General features: G+C 49.6%; 1 protein-coding gene and 1 long non-coding RNA gene across 6 annotated transcripts in view; one reads left to right on the plus strand and one right to left on the minus strand.

Moving 5' to 3' along the window:
* The window catches only part of BCOR (BCL6 corepressor), a 118,045-nt gene that overhangs the window by 38,870 nt on the left and 57,546 nt on the right, over positions 1-21,629 (plus strand). The gene's annotated exons all lie outside the window — the stretch shown is intronic.
* Positions 11,677-19,301, minus strand: LOC119246225 (uncharacterized). Its single transcript, XR_005125475.2, has 5 exons — positions 19,282-19,301; positions 17,214-17,292; positions 15,677-15,790; positions 13,562-13,837; positions 11,677-12,205 (listed from the first exon to the last, which is right to left on the minus strand). It is a non-coding gene; the product is annotated as an uncharacterized LOC119246225 (long non-coding RNA).

Here is a 21,629-nt window from a genome sequence, read left to right on the forward strand (position 1 = left end):
ACTAATGGAATCTAATCACCTTTGCCCAAAGTGATTCCAATCAAAGGATTCCACTGTATAAAAATTAAAGGTGGCAGCATCAAGATGTACCTCCTGTAAGCAGAGAGAATGGAGCGCTGGGGCAGATAGTTTGCAGGGGGTGGGGGAAGCTTTGCGATTCAGACCATCTCTCATTTGGAAGAATTCTGGCTCCTGTCTCCAAAAGTACACGAGGTGATCCATCTTCTGTAACTAATCCTCACCTAGTACCAGAATGGGGAGCAGCTGGATGCAGTCGCCTCTTGCCCGGGGCATTCCTGAAACTGCCGCTTGGTCTCTGATTTCACTGGCAACATTTTTTTTAAAGATTTATTTATTTATGCATACAAGAACTGGGGTGCAGGTCAGAGGTGTGGGGGGCGAGAGGAATCACCAGAGACAGAGTGGGGAACAGAACAGGCAGATTGACCAAAGTACACTGCTGAGGGGAGCAGGGGGTGTGTCAGGAGAGGTCTGCTGCGCCATGTGGGTGGCTCCCTGGCCGGGGATAGAACTCGTGCTGCAGTGGCTGCGGACAGCTTCATAGGTAGCATTTTAACCCCTTGAGCCATCAGGGAGCCCCTCACTGGCAACTTTGACTTAACTGGGTCCACCTTGAACTTAGCCATGTTTGAACCCCCCTCAGCTTTGTTTCTTTGTCACTCTCCAGGTACATCTCTTCCTAACTCCACCCCAGAGGCCCTTCTGTGCTTTATTCCCAGTTATTAATAGATTATGATAATGACAAAGATGATGATTTACTTTTCACTGAAGTAAAAGAGCCAGAAAAGCACACATATCATTGGTGTATGGCTTGGTGAACACATTCATATAACCAGTGCTCAGATCAGGAAACAAAGCATCACCAGCACCCCAGAAATCAACTTGTGCCCCCTTCCGAGTACTACAGCCCCACAGATAATACTATTCTAACTTCAAATAGCATCGATTAGTGTTGCCTGATTTGCTACTTGATAGAAACGGAATCAACACTATGAACTTTTCACATGTCTAGCTGCTTTTGCTCCACATTATGCTTATGAAATCCATCCACACTCTGTTGTGTGGTTCATTTATTCTCTTTGTTGTATGGTATTTCACCATGTGAATCCACTGTATTTTATTTATCCACTATCCTACATTTGATGGACAATTGGGTAGGTTTCCTTTGGGACTCCAACTAACAGTGTGCTATGAACGCTTAAGTGCGTGCCTTCTGGCGAATGGATGGACACATTTCTGCTGGCTGAGCGTAAACCCATGGGTTGAATTGATGGGCCATAGCTTAGGTAGTGCCAACATTTTCCAAGGTGGTGGTGCCAGGTTATATTCCCACAGCCGAGTAGGAGAGTTCTTGCCAGTACTTGGAATTTTCTCCTTTTCCTTTTAGGCATTCTGGTGGGCCCTGTTAGATTTTCAGCTCTTAATGGGCAGAAATCAAGTATTTTCCTTCCTTTAACGTTCATCCAACTGTCTCCTGTAAAACTATCGTGGGGGAAACATTAACTGATGCCCTAGGAAATACACGCCTGTGGTTTCCTTTTAATTTTCAATAATATCTGACATTTGGTCCTTGATCTTTAATGACAGTAGCTTTTGGAAAATAAAGATGAGAATCAAGCTTCAAGACTCGCCCTCCCCCACCCTCAATCTGGTCCTGTTCAACACTGGTGGCCACAAGCCACAAATGCAGCCGCAGCACAGCCAGCGCTTCCCCGCCTTTCCGCCTGCAGCCTCAGCTCCTGGGCCCTCCACCTGGGGTGAGCCCCTGTCCACCCATACCCAGCTCTAGGCACACCTCCTCCTTGGAGCACCTCCCCATCCACTGGTGGACACCTCAAGTCTAATTCATCCAAGTAGTCTTTGTGCTTATCGTCACAGCCATGATACTTACAAGCTGTCCCTTTGAAACAAGTCGAATCTTATCTCCTCAGTTCAGTTGTCATTTCTTAGAGGTCAGGGACCACAGAGCCTAGCAGGGTGTCAACATGCAAGTTGCTCCTGATGTACTTATTGATCACATTTAGTACCTTTAGGTTTGTCTCTTCATCATTTGGGACTAGAAGAGACTTCTTAGATGTTGGGTCAAGAAAATCTAAAATTAAGGGCCTCCCTGGTGGCTCAAGGGGTTAAGTCTCAGCACTAGGAAGCTATCTGCAGCCACTGCAGCATGAATTCAATCCTCAGCCAGGGAGTTACCCACATGGCACAGAAGACCTCTCCTGACTCACTCGCTGCTCCCCTCAGCAGTGTATTTCAGGAGATCCACCTGTTCTGTTCCCCACTCTCTCTGGTGAATCCTCTTGCCACCATGCCCCCCACCCCGCATCTCTGGTCTGTACCCCAGTTCTTGTATGCATAAAAAAAATAAATTTTTTAAAAAAATCTAAAACTAATCAGATGATTATATATCATGAGTGATTTCCTGACACTAGGCATATTTTAAGGAAAATTTTGCTGGTCTGTAATTGTCTTTTTTTTTTTTAAAGATGTATTTATATATTTATTTATACATGCACTGGGTACAGTCAGAAGTGCGGGAGGGTGAGAGAACTCACCAGAGCCAGAGCAGGGAGCAGAGCAGGCAGACCCATGAAGTACACTGCTGAGGGGAGCAGCAGGCGGCAGGAGAGGTCTGCGCGCCATCTGGGACCTTCTCCCAGCGGCCAGAGATAGAACCGGCGCTGCAGAGGCTGCGGGTAGCCTCGCAACCCAGCGCTCAACCACTGCTCAACCGCTGCGCCACCGGGGAGGCCCTGTAATTGTCTTTAAGAACCAGGCTGAGCAGGGCCTCCCCGGTGGTGCCATGGGTTGAGCACAGCGCTGTGAAGCTGTCCGCAGCCTTGTGGCATGGGTTCGATTCCCAGCCCACCAGGAAGATTCCCACATGGCGTGGCAGACCTCTCCTGTTGCGCCCGCTGCTCCCCTCAGCAGGGTGTTTAAGTTGTCTGCCTGTTCTGCTCCCGCTTTGTCTCTGGTGAATCCTCTCACCCTCTCGCGCATCTAGTCTGTACTTCAGCTCTTGTATAAATATAAATAAAAATCTTAAAAAAAAAAAAGAACCAGGCTGAGTAGTGGGGCCCTCCGATTGACTCAGTGTCACCTGGGGTGTCAGTTTAGAATGCAGAGTCCTGGCCCCACACCAAAAATGTCTGACTCAGTACGCCCGGGGTGGGGCCTGGAAATCTCTATCTTTAACACTCACCACAGCTGACTCTGATGCACAGCCAGGTTTGGAAACTAGTTGAGTCTGAAAAGAATGTTCTCTTGTAGGAAGTGAAAAAATGTCAGGGGCATGGTGAGACCGGACAGTGACATAATGATCTGGATTTAAAGAGACAGTGTTTGAGTCTCAGGCCTTGCACTTACCAGGTGTGACTATGGGGAAGTTACTCGGCTCCTCTGAGCCTGTTCCCTCTGTTGTGCAGTGGCTGTTTTTTTTTTTAATTTTAAAAAAAGATTTATTTATTTATGCATACAAGAGCTGGGGTGCAGGCCAGAGGTGTGGGGGGTGAGAGGACTCACCAGAGACAGAGTGGGGAACAGAACAGGCAGATCGACCGAAGTACACTGCTGAGGGGGAGCAGAGGGTGAGACAGGAGAGGTCTGCTGCGCCATGTGGGTAGCTCCCTGGAAGCTGGGGGATAGAACTCATGCTGCAGTGGCTGCGGACAGCTTCATAGGTTGAATCTTAACCCCTTGCGCCACCAGGGAGGTCCCATGGCTCTGTTTTAACACCACAAATGATCCCAGATTTGTTGGTAATTTACCAATAAATGACTTTGCTGTTTTGTCTTACTGGTTAAACAGCTGTTTTGTTTTGTTCACAGTTCTATGGGCCAGGAATTCTGAGAAGGGCTCAGCTGGGTGGTTCTCTCCTGGGTTTCAATCACATATCATTTGGAGGTGCAGCCAGTCGAAGGATGTCCAAGATGGTGCACTGGTGTAGCTACCCACTGGCCCTTGTCTGGGGACCTGGCTGGGGTGTCACCTGGGGCATCTACCTGTCACTCCCCAGCATGGCTGTTGACTTTTTCCTAACTTTTCCCAGATCGGGTGCCCCAGAAGTGCCAGGAGGAGGCTGTATGGCCTTAGAAGTCTCACAGCATCCCTTCTGGTGCAGTCACAAGTCCACCTAGATTTCTAGGAGTGGGCATCAACCCCACCTCTTGGTGGGAAGAGGGCAAGTAACCTGCAGACGTGTTAAAAACTGCTGCAGTATCTCATGGGGCTGTTATGAGGATTAAGTGAGATGATCCCTTTGAAGTTACACAAGCATGGATTCCTCTTCATCTAGTTTGAAGCCTGGGGGCTCACAAGGCAAAGTCAATGCCAGGTGCTAAGTTTCCCGTGGCAGTATTTCATGTTTACTGGGCTGTAGGGGTGGGGAGAAGGTACCATCTCTCCCAGTTTCTAGTCATTGCTAGTCCCTTTGGATAGTTAACACAAGGCAGTGATGGAACACCAATGGGGGTTGTTGGATCCACAAGGAGTTGGGATCACAAGGTCTCCCATGGTGATAGCGCTGAGACTTAACCTCTAGGCCACAAGGGAGGCCCCAGAAGGTCTCCCATGGTTCCCTGCTGCCCCATACCAGTCTTGCCCACATGCCTGGTCTCAGCCAGAAACTCCTTGGGCTCTGAATGAGAACACTCAGTCAAGGACACAATGTCTTGGGGACAGGTGCCTATGATGGGAGGGTGAATTGAGTGACAGCTGGAGAGAAGGCATCTGCTACTGGCCTCTGTGGACCACTTCAGCATCACCTGTCAGGAACCCTGTCAGGACCCCTTCTTCAACCTGACTTTCTTCACCCCAGGTCTGGAGAGAGTCAGGGAGTTCCCAAGAAAGGTAGGTGAAGGGTTGCCTTCCAGAGCTGCATTCTGGGCTTAAAAGGGAAAGCTGGGTTGGGCCTCCCTGGTGCACAAGCACAGCACTGTGAAGCCACCCGCAGCCTCTGCAGCAGGAGTTCCATCCCTGGCTGGCCAGGGAGCTACCCACATGGCACAGCAGACCTCTCCTGTCGCGCCCGGTGCTCCCCTCAGCAGTGTATTTCAGTAGATCTGCTTGTTCTGCTCCCCACTGTCTCTGGTGAATCCTCTCACCTCCCTCACCTCTGGCCTTTTTACAAAAGGAAAGCTAGGTTCCAAGTGGTAAGATTTGTCGCTTAGGGTATCCTGGGAAGACAGGACAGAAGAGGGAGGAGCCCTATGCGTCTGCCACAAATTGCTGTCATTTGGGAAGGGGACGGTTGTGAGCTCCTCAGGGCTCTCTCACTCACAATTTTATTCCAGAAAAGCGAGTGGGTCTGTGTTTGACAGTCCGAGGAAGCTGTGCTCTTCTCCTGCTTGTCCTTCTGGGCTTCCTTCCCCTCCGCCATCACCACCTCACATCCGGCGACTGTGTTGTTCAGAGCAGGGCGGGTGAGGCTCAGAGCTGTAACTCAGTGTAGCAGTTTAGCTGTGTAACCTCACATTGTTGGGCTTGTATGCACACCACTCTGTGCTGAGAGTGAGAAATGGCCCACAGGCCTCCATGATGCCAGCCCAGAAGCACACGTCACTGAGCATACACTGTGCGCCCAAGTGAGCGATACATATGGGAGCACATCAGGAGGCCCCCCCAGGACTGGTGGGGGGGGGTGAGGGAAACTCCTGCATAGAGTAACTAGGTTAGGCCATACTGCAGGCTGCCTATTCTCTCACAGCTCTGCACCTCAGTTTCCCCATCTGTAAAATTTGAAGTAATGAGGTGCCTACCTTCAAGTGTCACCACAAGGATGAAATGGGGGTGGGGCTTAAAGGTAGACACTCAGCAATAGCCCTGCAGGGTCAGCCCTTAATTAGGCTGGTCATCACAGGTTATGGATTCGCAGAAGCAATAGAGAAAGAAGGGGAGAGGGGCACTGGGGAGTTGCTAGAATTATCCATAAGGAAAGCCTGGAAGGAGGTATGGGGAGGGGACGGAGGTGGAGGGGCAGTGTGCTCCAGGGATGACTTCTGTGGGGTGGGTGGGGGGAGACAGAGTCCCATTCCAGCCCCAAGGTAAGCTTCCCCCACCCCCACCCCAACCAGGGACCAGGGCCTCAGAGCTCCTCCCAGTTCTGACAGGTTCACCTTCTCCCTGAGGCATTTCCTGGCAGCTCCACCCATGGTTCAGTCTTCTCACATTCCTCACCTGGCCCCAGCCCTGCCACAGAGTCCTGACCCCCACGCCCCTCCCCTTGTAGGACCAGCTCTTCCTATTTCTCTTCACTGGAGCAAAACTCCCCAATCTCCCTTGTCACCCTCCTTAAGTGGCAAATCTTGGGTGACAAAAGATCATCAGTTCAGCAGTGCAGACCCACTAGTTTTGTGACTTTAGGAGCGCTCCTTAACCTCTCTGAGTCTTGGTTTCTTCATCTATAAAGAGGGTAACTTTGGGACTAATTTGTTTCCAACATACTTCCATGAGGTTTAAAAAGGAAATTCATTAAAAATGCTCCTAGCATGGGCCTCCCTGGTGGCGCAAGGGGTTAAGCACCGCACTATGAAGCAATCCGCAGCCTCTGCAGCACCAGTTCGATCCCCGGCCAGCCAGGGAGAAACCCACATGGCACAGCAGACCTCTCCTGTCTCGCCCGCTGCTCCCCTCAGCAGTGTATTTCAGTCACTCTGCCTGTTCTGTTCCCCACTCTGTCTCTGGTGAATCCTGTCACCCCCTGTATCTCTGGTCTGTACCCCAGCTCTTGTATGCATAAATAAATCTTCAAAAAATAAATCAAAAATAAATCTTTAAAAAAAAAATGCTCCTAGCACTTAGAAGTTACTTAATAAACTGTGCCTTTTTCCATCAGGAACTGTCTGTGTGCCCAGAAGGTGTTTGATGAATTGACATCCAGAGATCTGACTGGCATCCGTGGCTGCTTGTTAGAGGGCAGGTGAAGTGAAGGCAGTTCTCTGGGCCTTGATTCAGGGCGAGCTGTCCCTTCCCCCTTTTCCTCCTGAGAGTTGCTCCATGCTGTGCCCCAGAATTGGAAACAGCAGGAATAGACACAGTGCTGGAGCAATAGATCTGGATAAAGGTTTTCCCTTTCCTTTGAGGGCTTTGTCCAATACCCACGAAAATATATTTTCTTCTAAAGCTTTTAGATGGAAACCTTTCTACAGCGGATATTTCAACAAGATGTATGAGTTTGTTATTGCTGTGTAACAAGCCACCCTAGAATGTGGTGGCTGAAAATCACAACTTTTTCTTCCTCACTGTTGGTGGGTTGGTTGGGCAGTTCCTCTGCCGGTTGTACCCCAGCCGTCTTGTGCAGCTGTGGTCAGGCAGGCCCACAGGAGGCCCAAGATGGCGTCACATACAACCTGGCAGGTGGTGCAAGCTCTTGGTAGAGGTGAGCCTCGGCTCCTCTCCCTGTCACCTTTTATCCTCTAGTACACAAGAATAGCTTCCACACTTGGCAATTTTAGAACTGCACAATAGGGCGAAGCAGGGGACTGTAAAACTTCTCAAGGCCTTACCTCAAGAGTCACACAGTATCGCTTTGGCTACATTCTCTTGGTCAGAGCAAGTCACCATGGCAGCTCAGATTCTAAGGGAGGGCACATGGACTCCGCCTGTCTGTTTTTTTCAGGCTGCTCTAACAAAGTGCTGCAGACTGGGCAGCTCAAGCAACAGAAATGTACTGTCCCGTGATTCTGGAGGCTGGGAGTCTGAGACCAAGGTGTGGTCGGTTTCTTCTGAGTCCTTTCTGGCCTGCAGATGGCCACCACCCCCCCGTGTCTATGCAGACTGGTCTTCTCTCTGTGTCTCTGTATCAATATCTCCTCATATGAGCACTCCAGTCAGGTTGGATTAGGGCCCACTTTGGTGACCTCATTTTAACTTAATCACTTCTTTAAAGACACTATCTCCAAACACAGTCACATTCTGTGGTCCTAGAGGTGAGAACTTGCCTGCATGGATTTGGGGGAACATATTTCAGTTCAGAACACACCTTCTTGGGGCCTCCCTGGTGGTGCAAGGGGTTGGGACACAACCTATGAAGCTATCAGCAACCACTGCAGTGCAAGTTTGATCCTCAGCCAGGGAGGTGACCCACATGGTGCAGCGGACCTCTCCTGGCTCGCCTGCTGCTCCCCTCAGCAGTGTATTTCAGTCAGTCTCTGCCTGTTCTGTTCCCCACTCTGTCTCTGGTGAATCTTCTCACCCTCCACACCTCTGGCCTGTACCCCAGTTCTTGTATGCATAAATAAATAAATCTTAAAAAAAAACCACACAACACACCTTGTTGGTGGGAAGAGATGCAACGAAGTCATGGCCATGTTCAATCCACTGCAGATTAAATGTACGGGAGAATACATGTGCCTGACCACACTCAGACAAGCCAACTGCTAGGAATACTACTCCTGCTCTTTTATGACCTGCCCACTGGTGAGAATAAACTCCAACTATAGACCCTGAACCTTCCATATTCAATATCTCTAGCAAACACACATCCTCCCCCTGGGCAGCTGCCTTTCACTATCCGATGCACGGGGGGCTGCAGAAACCTCGCCTGACCCGGCTACCCATCTCCCCAGTTGCTCTATTGGCCTGTACAGGCAGCCTCCCAGAATAGGACAAGCCAGGCTAGCCCCAACTGCCTTCCTCACCTTCCCCCCACCCACAAACCCCCTCCATCCTCCGTCTGGCCTGCCCTGTCCCCCAAGGTGCCTGAAGTGACTTTTTCCAGGGCAGTCTCCCTCAAGAGTGCATCTGCTTGCTCCCACAGCACCTGATTTATACATAGGGGCTGTTGAATAAGCACTTGTAGAACAGAATTGATTTCAGAATTCTTGAGGTGCCCTTAAATCCCTAGCTCAACAATTCCCCTGGGGTCCTCAAATCCCAGTCACAATTCCCAGTGGGGATGCTGAAGTTTTCTTCTCTCAAAGCTTCTCTGGTGCCTAGCGCCCCCCTCCCAGGCCCCTGCCCCTTCCTCCGAATCCATTCCTCACCACACAGAGCCCTTGGAGACTCCGGGTTTTTCACATTGAACCTGACTTTTGCCTGCTATGGCTTAGTGGAATGGTGGTTCTGGAAGAGAGGGTCCTCGAGAGCCTTTCTCATTTCCTGCCTCCACCCCTGCCTCTGCACACACAGCCTGCTGGCAGCCCAGACGTGATACCTCCTTGGACATGGTAGAAGCTGGTTCATCCAGATGAATGAAGCAAGGGATATCAGGAAACAGCCAAAATAGGGATTTTTGATCTCCATGGCCCTTTCTTTTTTTGTTTTTAAGTTGCTGCTTGGCCCTCAGTGGATGTCTTGAAAGCTCTATAAAGGAAGGTCAGCAAGTTTCTGAGACTCCCAGGCCTCAGAGTTACCCCAGAACCCGGGAACGAGGTCAGCCGTGCTAACCACCGCCGTCCTGTGGCCCACAGCTCCTGCCACGCCCAGCAGTTCTGCTGAAACCAGAACGTGTTTTCCACACAGTCTGGCTGGGCAGGCAGGCCTGGGGCAGCAGTGGGCAGCAGCAAGCTAAGGGTGACGTTGGGCCATGGGCCTTTTTAACAAGCCTGCTCTGCTTCGCCCTGTACTCTGAGATGCCTGCTTGGAAATAGACACCTTCTCTGCCCTGGTGGTGAGGCCTCTAAGCCCCGGTGACAGGGGAGTTGAAATTCTCCGGACGGGCGGCTAAAGGTGGCTAAGAATATCCAGCCACAGGCCTGACCACCAGCCAGTGAACGCCCCGCGTGGTGGCTTCCGTGGTCCTTTGGGCATGGGAGGAAGGCGCTGACTGGGCAGCTGGTGCTTAGGGAGTCCCACAACTGGAAGTATGTCGGCTCAGAAGTAAGAATAAGGTAAAGGAACATTCGAAAAAATAAAACAGCCAAACCCATGCTGCCCTCAAGGAATATATAATCAGAGGAGGGAGGACATCGACCTGCCACAAGGGACTTACTGTGTGTAACAGATAAAAGCAGACAGAGGGGACCAGAGACTGAGGCTGCAAGTGCCAAGAGGGAGCGCACCCTAGCTTCTGGCAGAGCTCGTGGCCTGGTAGCTGGCCACCCGCCAGGAGCCCAGGACGTATCCCTGCTCTTGCCTTCAGTTTCTGCAAATGCAAAGTGAGGGCTTTGGATCATTGTTTCATTCGTGTTTTTTTTGTTTTTTGTTTTTTGTTTTTTTTTGAGGATCAGGTCTCAGACCCCCTGGGACTTTGATGTGTGCACTCCCAGAAAAATGGGCACATGTACCGCCACCATCATTTTCACGCCATTTCAAGGGCATGCCTGGTCTCAAGCAGACCACCCAAGGATCTCAAGTGAAGGTCCTGCGGGGAAGGAAGTGTTCTTGCAGTTCTGGAGAGGGCTGGGAAAAAATTTGTTAGCCTATGACCAAGGGGCACCCAGGAACTCCAAACTGTTGAGGGGTGTATACGCTAAAGGGATCCAGCCATCCATGTGCACAAAAGCAAAGGAAACAGACTCTTACTGTGAAAGATCTTTAATAAAATTATTGTACAAGAGAAAGAAGATATCCCTAATGATAGTTTCCCAGTAAAACTCCCCAAAGTACCCATCCCCTGTGGGCAAATACCCAGCCAAACAGTTGGCCCAAAGTGGGACCTCTGAGGCTTGAAAGCTTGCCGCAAGTACAAGGCACCTTCTGGAAGGGAGCAGCAATAAAGGGGTGAGGCAGGTCTGGAACAAAGAAGCAAAAGACAATGTAAGATCAAGATAATGGCCACCACTGTCTCTGCCTACTTGTCTCTTACCCACTTGTCTCAAATGTCTCTACATGTCTCCTCCAAGTTTCCTATCTAGCAGTACCAGTGTGCAAGTCAAAGCCAGAGAAGCAAGAGCCCCAAACCACCCACCTTCCGTGTTATATAGCTTCACCTGGCTGCTCAGCTCCGCCCCTAGTTCCCAGTAGCTCCCCCAATCAGGAAGTCCAGTTCATGGCATACTGCGACCCGCGATCCAAGACAAGTGTATCTAAGTGGGGGTGGGGAAAATGGCACCTGTTCATGGCACCGATGCCCCTCCCCCTTTTATGGAGATGTATTCTCTATCAAATTCACAGAGAAAGTAGGATGGGGGCCTCTCTGGTGGCTCAGGGGTTAAAGATACAGCACTATCAAGCTATCAGCAGCCACTCCAATCAGAGTTCGATCCCCGGCCAGGGAAGTGGCCTACATGGCGACCTCTCCTGTCTCGCCCGCTGCTCCCCTCAGCAGTGTATCTAGGTAGATCTGCCTTTTCTGCTCCCCACTCTGTCTCTGGTGAATCTTCTCACCTACCCACCCCCGCACCTCTGGCCTGTACCCCAGTTCTCTTACATATAAGTAAATAAATCTTTTTAAAATGTATGTATTTATGTATGCATACAAGAACAGGGGTACAGGCCAGAGGTTGGGGGTGGTGGTGAGAGGATTCACCAGAGACAGAGTGGGGAGTAGAACAGGTGGATCTACTGAAAGGAGGGGATCTACTGCTGAGGGGAGCAACAGGCGAGACAGGAGAGGTCTGCCGCGCCATGTGGGTCACCTCCCTGGCTGGGGATCGAACCCATGCTTCAGTGACTGTAGCTAGCTTCACAGTGCTGAGACTTAACCCCTTGCACCACTAGGGAGGCCCCCATAAATAAATCTTAAAAAACAAAAAAAGAATGTAGTATGGAAGGAGAGACAAAACTGAAATAGTTACTCCTTCGTTCAACCAATGCAAGGAGTGTCAACTGTGAGTGAGCAAGCACAATGGATGTAGCTGCAAAGAAAACACAGGGGTCCTGGGCCTTCTGGGGCTGCCAATCTAGCTGGAGAAGCAGCCCGCTTGGCTCCCGCCATACAGTCTGCCTTTCTGGTTCAAGGTTCAGTTCAAATAGTTCAAGGTCAGTCCTACTTCAGGGGCTATGCACTTGCTCTTTGGCTGCGCTCTTTCTCCCAGACATAGAACTGACTCCTTCTCAGCTCAAAAGTCATTTCCTGAAATGTGGCCTCCCTGGCCATCCAGGCTGAAGGTGCCCCACCCTCTCACCACTTGCAGCCACACTGCCCTGTTTCGTCTTCGGAATGGCATATCATCAGCATATCATCATCTGAAGTTATCTTCTTTATTTGCTTTCTGTTTATGACTCCCATAGGATAGGGACCTTGTCCGTCCTGTTCTCCATGGTGCCCTGGCACCCAGGCCAGTGCTTGGCACAGAGTAAACACCTGTCAGAGATGTGATGAACCAAATGAACTAATTATAGACTTAATGATAGATTGCTGTGAACCGGGGAGGCCTGTGCTATTCGGGAAGGGCAGGGTGGTTTCAGAGGTGAAGCTGGGGGGACTAGCCTGCTTCAGAAAAGGTATCTTGGGGCCTCCCTGGTGGCACAGGGGAAGGGGATGCAGCCTATGGGGCTGTCCACAGCTGCTGCAGCGCGGGTTCGGTCCCTGGCCAGGGGGCTGCCCACGTGGCGCAGCAGACCTCTCCTGTCTCACCCGCTGCTCCCCTCAGCAGTGTGTTTCGGTCATTCTGCCTGTTCTGTTCCCCGCTCTGTGTCTGGTGAATCCTCTCTCCCCCTCCCCCACAGCTCTGGCCTGTACCCCAGTTCTTGTATGCATGAATAAATAAATCTTTTAAAAAAGAAAAGAAAAGAAAAGGTATCTTGGAGGAAGTGCTATTTCGATAGATCACTGAATGGCTAGACAAAGCAGAGGGAAGATGGATCCAGGGCAGGTCCTGGGAAGGCCCCAATATAGGAAGGGCTGGAAATAGAAGCTAAGAGCAAAGATCTGAAGGGCAGGGCCTGGTGGGCTGACTGAGGGTTTTCATCTGTATTTTTATTTATTTTTTAATTGTTTTTCCTCCCACCACCCTTTATACCCCTTTGACCCTTCCCCCCACCCCACCCTTCTCATCTCAGAAAACTTGCTTCATTAGTGTCCACTAGTTTTTTAAAGTATTTTGCTTTGTCGAATCATCAGCTATGTCAACATCCAGTATTTGTCTTTCTCATTTTGACTTGCTTTACCACAAAAAATTCCCTTGAGCTCCTTCCATGTTGCTGTAAATGGTAACATTTCATCTTTCCTTATGGCTGGAGAGAGTTCCATCGTGTGGACATACTGCATCTTCTTAATCCAATCCTCTAGCAGGGGGGCCACTTAGGTTGTTTGAGTTTTTGTCTTTGTCTCAGTAGCGAAAGGCTAAAGTAGCTCTGGCTAAAGAACCGCCTCCATTACCTTTCTGATTGCTCCTCTTCTTGCCTCACACTCTAGCCACCAGAAGCCTGGTTGTTCCTTATACACAGCAGGGACTGTCCTGCCACAGGGCACTTGCACTGGCTATGCCTCTGCCTGGAACACTGTTCCTCCTCTTGGAATTCTCTTGGCTCACTCCCTCACCTCCTCTGAGTCTTCGCTCACATCTCACCTTCACAAACAGGCCTCCCCTAACCACCCCCTGGATTCTGCAGCCTTCCCTCCACCCCTTGCCCTTCTGATGCCCCTTACCTACTCCTACTTTTCTTTCCATGGCACATATCATGGTCTATGATCTGAGGTAATTTTATGACCTGTTACCTTTGTTGTTACCGTCCTTCTCTCTCCTGCTGGAACATAAGCACCTCGAAGGCAGGCATCAATTTTGTTCCCCAGGGTGTGCCCAGTGCTGGAGGCACTGGAACCCTATAGCAGTGGGTATTTCTGTGGATAGTGGCTGCTGTTGGCTGCTGTGCAGGAACTGGTTGCAGAGCGTCAAGAGCAGATGAGGAGACCAGTGAGGAGGTCATTGCCGTAACTTCGGTGAGGCGTGCTGGGCAAATGCTGCACGCAGAGGGAAATGGATGGCTCCCAGAACTGTGCAGAGGGAGCAAAACCGGATTACAGATGAGTCAGGTTGGAAGGGTGACGTGGTCAGAGAGGTCAAACGTGGTTCCCAGGTTCCTAGACTGCATTTTTTGCATAACTGCTTGTTTGGTCCAAGTGGCTGGTGGGGAGCAGGGAGAAGAAGCAGGTTTAGGGAAAGAAAAGGAGAAGGGGTTTCCTGGATGGGAAGATGCAAGGACAACAATGGGGAGAGCTGTGCCTGTTTAGAGGATGGAGAAAAATCCAGTTTGGTTTGAGTGGAAGGAAGTTTCTGCAAAGGACAGGAAAGACAGGAGGAAAGACAGGATATGGGACCTCACCAACCGCTAGTGCTGTCTACTTTTCCCTCTGGGTCTGGGGCCATGGGCAGGGTGGCTGAGAAACCTCTAGCTAAACATGGCATGTCTACCTGGCACAGCACTCCCAGCTTTGCTTCAGTTCACGTGATTGTAACCTAAGCTTCCTAGCTGTCTCTAGAACCACCTCCCTGTCCACCCCTCATGCCCCCAGTCCACCCAGAGTGCCCATACTCTCTTGCAGTGAGGTCTCCTTCCTAGGGAGCTTGCATACAGTTTTAAGCCTTATCCTTCCCCAGTTTATGTATTTTTTATTTATTAGATTTTTTATTTCGCTAACATTTTATTGAGGTGCAGCACACAGACAGAAAAGTGCATAAATCCTAAGCATACAGCTTGATGAATTTTCACAAGCTGAGCACACCCGTGTAACCAGCATCTGGATCAAGATGCAGCAGAGGCCCAGTCTCCCAGATTTCCCGTACGGTCCCCCTCCTTCCACATTAGCCCTTCTGCCGGCTTCTGACACCTTAGCTTGGCTTTGCCCACTCGAAAACTTGCTGTGAATGGCATCCTATTGTGCATAGGATGTGAGGCCAACTTCCTCTGTGTGACATTTCTTTTGCAGGATGTGTCCAAGTCATTTCGTGTGCTGGCATTTTAAAAAAACAGTCTTCCCAGCAGTCTCCCATTTGAGGCAAGCCATGAGGACTGAACTTCCATGGCCCACTCTGTCCTGAGGAATGTTCAGGAAAAACTTGAAGAAGCCCTAGGGGTGGGGGTGGAGGGTCCATGGAGACTGGGGATTGGAAGAGGGACAACATCCGCATTTTACTGAAATGATAGAGTAAGCAGTGTTCAGGTGCTGCAGGGGATGAAAACACGGAAGATGTGGGTATAGGGTTTGCTGGGAAGGTGAGACTGAATCAAAAGAACAGGCCAAGCTCAAAGAGGTCCTGCACTACTAGAAGAGGAAAGAAAGTAGCTCACTCCTGAGGGAGGGGAGAAGAGAGAAGGTCTAGAGGGAAATGACTCGCTGCCTCCCAAAAGGTTAGCCTCCCTGATACCCTGCGACTCTTCTGGGAGCCTCTCTTGGGCTAAAGATTGGTCCTTGACTTGGGGGAAAACACAATTCAAGTTCAGTTGTTCTAGTACCTCAGGAAGATTTTTCAGTGGGGGGGGGCAAGGAGGGAGAGAGCACACGCATGCATGTTTCTCTGGCACCCATTTCTCTAGTGGTCATTCTTGGGGGCCTGTGCCACCTGGGGAGCACTGGCTTCAGCCTGCTAGATGGCGGGAGAGGACGGGAGGGAAGGAGGGAGGAAGGAGGGGGCCTCAGTCGTTGGCAGAGACATTGAAAAATTTCAGATCAAATTCCAGAGAGGGTGAGTGACTTGCCCAAGGTCACACACCAAGGGAGCCGGCTTTAGAAACCAGGTCTCTTGTTCCCGCCTTCCAAGGTTCTTTCCATTACAGCGCACCACCCCCTCGGCTCACAAAGAGCTTAGTGTTGCCACCAAAAGAGCTGAATTACCTCATTTTCGAAAGGCGTTATGAATCCAGTTCCATTATGTGGACTGGGGCAGAGCTGTTGCGAGCATCATAACTCCCGTTCCACTTCTATTTATCTTCGCTGGGTGTTGTGTATCTTTGCAAGCAGCCGAAAATCATTATAGGAACAAAGTAGGGAGAAAAATAATAATATATAATTATAAATAAGGAAGAGACCATAAGATGCTATTAATTGCTTTCCCTGCAAGCCTTATTTTTGGTATTTTCGGAAGAATTAAAAGCTAGGCTCCCACTGGTGGAAGTGGCGGGTTAGCACGGAGCCCCCTACAGCCACATCACCTACGCCAGGAGCGGCTCGGTGCCATCGGCCGCCTGGGACGCTTTCTGAGTAACACCAGGGCTGTGCTCCAGCCTCTGAGTATTTACTCTCTTCGGAGGAGAAACTCTGGCAACGGCTGTAAAATAAACCCCAAAGCAAGGAAGAAGCTGAAAAGAGGAAATAGTCGGTGGCGCATTAATCATAGTCGGCAGTCCTAGAGCAGAGGAGAGAGGCTGGTTCGAGGAAAGACAGAACCTAAATTATCTTGGAGATTGATCTTCCCTCCTCCGCACTCCCTGTGCCAGCAAACAGGTCAGAAAGGTCCGGGTGCAGCCACTGGCATTGAAGCGGCAGAGCATCCACCAACTGGCCAGCGTGCTGGGCGAAGAGAGCAGGGCAGGGATTACCACACTCTGTTGTGGGGATCAGACCAGAGCTCCTGCTCGCCCTGAAAGGGTAACAGCTTGGAAGGCTGCAGAAGAGGAGAGGCATCTCAGAGGGACCTGCGGGACAAACTCACTGCTGTCATGTCCTCAGGGGACATCATTTGCATGCCAGGATATAGGAAAGGCCATTTCCTTCAGATCTGAATAAAGCACCCAATTATGATGAGTTGTGGAATTGGCAGGGTAATGAAGCTGACCACAGGTGCCTGGAAAGACTGAAAGTCTGTGTGGATTAAAGTTTGGGCTCTAGGAATTGGGCAATGAGTGCCCAGGCAGGCAGGCCGGCAGGCAGGCAGGGTAATTATCCTCCCAGCCTCAGTTTCCATGTGCAATGGGGATAATGATAGTACCTTTATTATAGGATAGTTTTCTATATGAAATGAGATTATAAATGTATATAAAGCGTTCAGAACTGTGCCTGGCAGATAGCAAGCTCTTAATAAATCCTAACTATTGTTCTTCTAAGAGCTGAACAAAAGCTAATGACTCCCCTGCCCCCAAATCTCAAGAGCTGTCCAGTGTCAGAAGGGCTGCGTGGAAAGTTCTTCCCATTGCATCTCTTCCCTGCTCTCGCTCTGCCCTCAGTAACAGCAAAGTAATCTTTACTGAGTTCAGAACAGGGGAAAACATTGTCTGGAAGTATGAAAGAGCAAGGTGGCTTAGACTGTCACCAAACCCGGAGCCATAGTGAAGCATTGGTGGCGGTGCAGAGACCTTCCACACAGAGCTGGGAATCTTGTTCTGGGAAGGCAGTCTTTCCCCTGACCTTGGCCCCATGGTTTCTGAAAGCTTACCTGGGAGGAAGACAACTCTTCATTCAGATGAGAAATTCTTAGGTTCCCCTGGTGAGTACGACAGATCAGCTGAGACCTGCTGATCCCAGGAAGAAACAAACTCCTTTTCAGATATTTACTGTACTTGGCGAGTTGCCAGAACGACCCCAGGAGGACATTATTAGAGAAGCTATGTAGGCTCTGACCCCAGAAATAGTTGAAGGTATGGGGGAAACACTGCATGTGCATGGGAGCAGACACTATACTCTCCTGAAAAGGGCCCAGGCTTGAGGCAGGTAGAATCCCTGTCGTCAAAGTCAGTTAGATTAGGGGTGTATTTGGGGGCAGGGTGGAGTGGGGAGCAACTGTAAGAGCATCTATTTCCTCAATTCTAAAATGAGAATCGTAATACCTAACCCATAGGGTTATTTTGGGGCTTACCTGAGGTAACTTGAAAATGTATTTAATAAAGTAACTAAAAAAGAGCCAAAGGCCCTTGATAAACAGTAGCTATTTTTATCATGTAAGAATTATTCATAGTTAAAAAAGACTTGCTTTGCTACCAAATACACTGTAGCGACACAGTTACTATGAGAAGTCAAATGGCTTGGGAAGGAAAGAATAGCAAGTGCCCAAGGTCAATTCTGACTTCAACCCACTCTTCTGGTGACAGAGGGTCTTGAGAAGAAACAGTTTTGATCTTTTGCCTCCAAGTAAGGAGGACCAAATGGTTGGCAAGAGGCAAAGTGCTGTCAGGAGGCTCTCGTATTCTGAGCAAGGATAGGCCATCTGAGGCCTCCCCCTAGCACGCACACTCATAACCTTGACTCCTCTGACAAAGACCTGTATACATGCTCTCAAGGGCCTCCCTCGGACCTCCCCAGAGGATAATGGCCCCTCCGCTTCATGCTTCTTTCCCAATTTCTTCTGCCTCAATAGAACCACTCGCCCTGCAAGGTCAGGCACTACCCCTTTTCTTCAGCATACACCCACGATTGAACTTGGTTTCCATTCTAGCCATTACAGAATATTGGTTCTGTTAGCAACATTATGTCAAACATTCAGTCATTCATGAATTGTTTATCAAAGTGTGTGGATTTTTTTTTTCTGTTGGTTTGTTTTCAGCATCTATACGTGCCAGGTACCATGGGATCTAGCTACGAACATTATGAGAATATCTCGTTTATACATGTTCATTGCTGGACATGGATGCAAATTGTCCTTGCAGAATCTTGTTGGGGAGATGACAGCCCAGGGAGAAACATTCAGAGTCCATTAGGGAGCTCAAAACAGGCGTGTGTAGGAGCCCTCACAGTGGGAGGTAGGCAATGGCAAGCCACACATTGCAGGGCTTGATACCTTGTTAAGGAGTTTGCCTTTTGTCCCAAGTGCTACACTGGGAACTAATGTAGCAACACAGGACTTGGTGTCAGAAGACCCATCTAACTGTTTTGTGGAGGATGGGTGGGGGATGGGGTTGGGGGCCCAAGAGTGGCAGCAGGGAGCAGCTGGAATAATAACCCTGTATGCTAATCCAGGCAAGAGAAGATGGTGGCCTGGCCTAAAATGGATATGGGGAATGGGGAGAAAAAGTAGGCTTATTGGCCAGAACATTGGATGTAGAATCAGTTAGCCTTGCCAATGGACTGGAAGAAGTTGAGGTGGGGAATCAAGAAGGATCAAGAATGACACCCCCTCACACACCATACCGCTTGAAGCTCTTCAGTGGCTGTGATATTATATATGACAGGTAATGGGGCAGGGTAATGGGGCAGGGCAGGTCCCAAGGGAAGAGTTCATCCCTTTATACCGAACAGTTTGTCCTGCTTACCACTATTTCCTCCAGCACTGGCTGCAGGGCTTGATGTTTAGTAAATATGCTCAAATATTTGTAGATTAATTCATTTAAAAATTTCAGTTTTAGACATGTTATGAGATAGTGAAACAGAATGGCTAAGGACATGGACTCTGGAGATAGGACTGCCTGAGTTCAAATCCTAGCTCTACTATTTTCTGAATGACCTTGGAAATGTTCTGCCACTGGTCTCAATTTCCTCATGTATACGATGAAGATAATAATTCTACCTACCTTATACTGGCAGTTGTAAGGATTACTAGTTCATTTCTGTAAAGCACTTAGAAGAGTGCTGTGCACCTAGCCAGCACAATGCAAATGTTAGCAACTGTCATTACTAAGCTGGATAGATGGAGATGCAAAGTTCAGAAGTCAGATTCTCAGGCTCCATACAGGCTTCAGGAACTGCAAAAAGTATTTTAAGAGTCATCAGCAAGTAGGCGGTATTTTAAGCTATAGGCCTGGATGGGATGAGGTGATGGGATGGGAGGTAGGGAGAGGAAAGGAGGGTCCAGGTCCAAGACAACCAATAGAGCATACAAGAGAGCCCAAAGAGACTAAGGGGTAGGAAAACCATAAGTACCTATGGCAGCTACCAAGCCTAGCGTAGTTCAAGGGGACCACAGTCAGGTAGTACCTTCAAGGCCAAGAAAAGACTGAAAAAAAAAATGCTCCCCAATTCTGACAATAAGACAGTGACCAGGATCTTGAGCACTTTCTGGAGAATGGCAAGGGAGGATGGAGAAGTAGGTTGAAGAGTGTGATAAATGTTGTATCTCTGCAGTGAAATTGCAGGAGCTTTGGCACAGACAAGTCCCATCTCCATGTGCTGATAGAAAATGATCTGTAAGATGTAGCAGTAAGTTTCACAGTAGCAGTAAGTTTCACAGGTGAGGGTCAGAACAGCCCGTGCAGGGCTCCCACTTCTGAAAATAACAAGGGCATGCCTAGGTACAAATAAAGTGTGGTGGGGTGCTCTCCAGCAGTGCTTAAGATATTTAAGGCACATACAAATATGTATGTATATTCTCCCCTACTTTGTCATTATACAGACACAAATTGTAACATACTATGCACACCTGTCCGCCTGTTTTTCTCTCAACAATAGACCTTAAGAGTCATTCCATAGCAGTATCAGAGCAGGTGCTTATCTCTAAAATAGCTACAGAATATTCCACTATGCATGTAACATCAATGTCATTGCTGGACACTTAGGTTGCTTTGGCTCTTATGTTGTTACAAAGCTGCAATTATTTATCCCCACATCTTAGAAAAACTTCAACAGTAACTGATTTTTAGAGGAACACCAGGATGGGCCGGCTTTGAGGAAGGTTTGACTCCCTAGGGAAGCTAAGATGGTTCACAAATTAGTTGCAACATTGTTAGAAAGTGGTTAAGTCATCACTTAAGTACAACGATCTACAAACTTTTTCATTGGGGTACTTAATGGGGGAGTTTGCTCGAATTTCCTGAGGTTCCCTGGGTTCCTGATAATGCATTTTCTGAGAGAGGAGAATGATATTTTGTCTGAAATTTGTAGATTTTCCCACAGGGATTAAATGGCATGCATGCCCTCGAAGCTTTTTTTTTTTTAATCAGAAATAAAAATCCCAAGAAGAATTTATTATCTTGATGGCTTTTCTGATGGTCTTGTAAATTGTATATTTAATCAAAAGCACTCGAATGTCTTTTTTTTTAACTATTGAAGAGCCATTTAAATGTCAACATAAGTGATTCCCTCCCAAATAGTGCTGTTTATACATTACTTCCCCTAATAGACCATAATGATTCATAAGGAGGCATTTCGCGCCTCTAAATTGCAGGCCTATTGAAATATAAATTAAGATGATAAATAATTTGACCTTACCTGAGAGTACTAAGTATTTACATGTGTCAAATACGAAATTATCCTGAATATCAGGGTCCCTAAAAAGGCAGCCGGCCTCTCCTGGCTGAGTTCAATAAATAAAACGGGTTTAGAAATTTCCTTTAGCGTGTGGAGGAAGGAGGGGCCTATACAAAAGAACAGGTCGGGAGACCCCGCCCTCCCGACTTCCCATTAGCGGGGGTGGGGGGCACTGAACCCCCTCCCCGGGAGTGCCAGGCGGGTGCAGGCCGCCCCCGCGCGCTCGGAGCGTTCACCTCTCCCCTCCTCCCGCAGCGCGGCTGGAGTTTCTAAACATGGAGTTTCCACAGGAACTTTGCCAGGCCGAGCTCGCAGCCCTCCCGGATCCCCGCAGCGGGATTCGCCAAGTCGGCGGCGCCGCGCGGCCTCCCGCCCCCACCCCCTCCAGGGAGCCGGTGACCTGGCGGTCTCCAGCCGCTCCGCAAAGTCGCTCTGCGGGGTTCATAACCTAGGAAGGAGCGGAGCCTCCCGGGCCCAGCGCCCCCGCCCGCCCGCCCCTGCCCGGGCCGGGGCCCGGGCCGCGGAGGGTGGCAGCTGGGCGCCCTCGGCGGGGCCCAGAGCCAGCCTGCCCGCTGGGCCTGTTTGTTTGCTGCCGCCTGCGCTCCGGGGCCCGGGGCTCGGCGAGCTCTCCGCTCCTCGGGCCGGGGCGGAGAAGCCGGGGTCGCCGAGGCGGCGA

This window comes from Talpa occidentalis, unplaced genomic scaffold (assembly GCF_014898055.3).
Source record: "Talpa occidentalis isolate TD23 unplaced genomic scaffold, MPIMG_talOcc4v2.1 talOcc4.15, whole genome shotgun sequence".
In the NCBI taxonomy this organism is placed as follows: domain Eukaryota; kingdom Metazoa; phylum Chordata; class Mammalia; order Eulipotyphla; family Talpidae; genus Talpa; species Talpa occidentalis.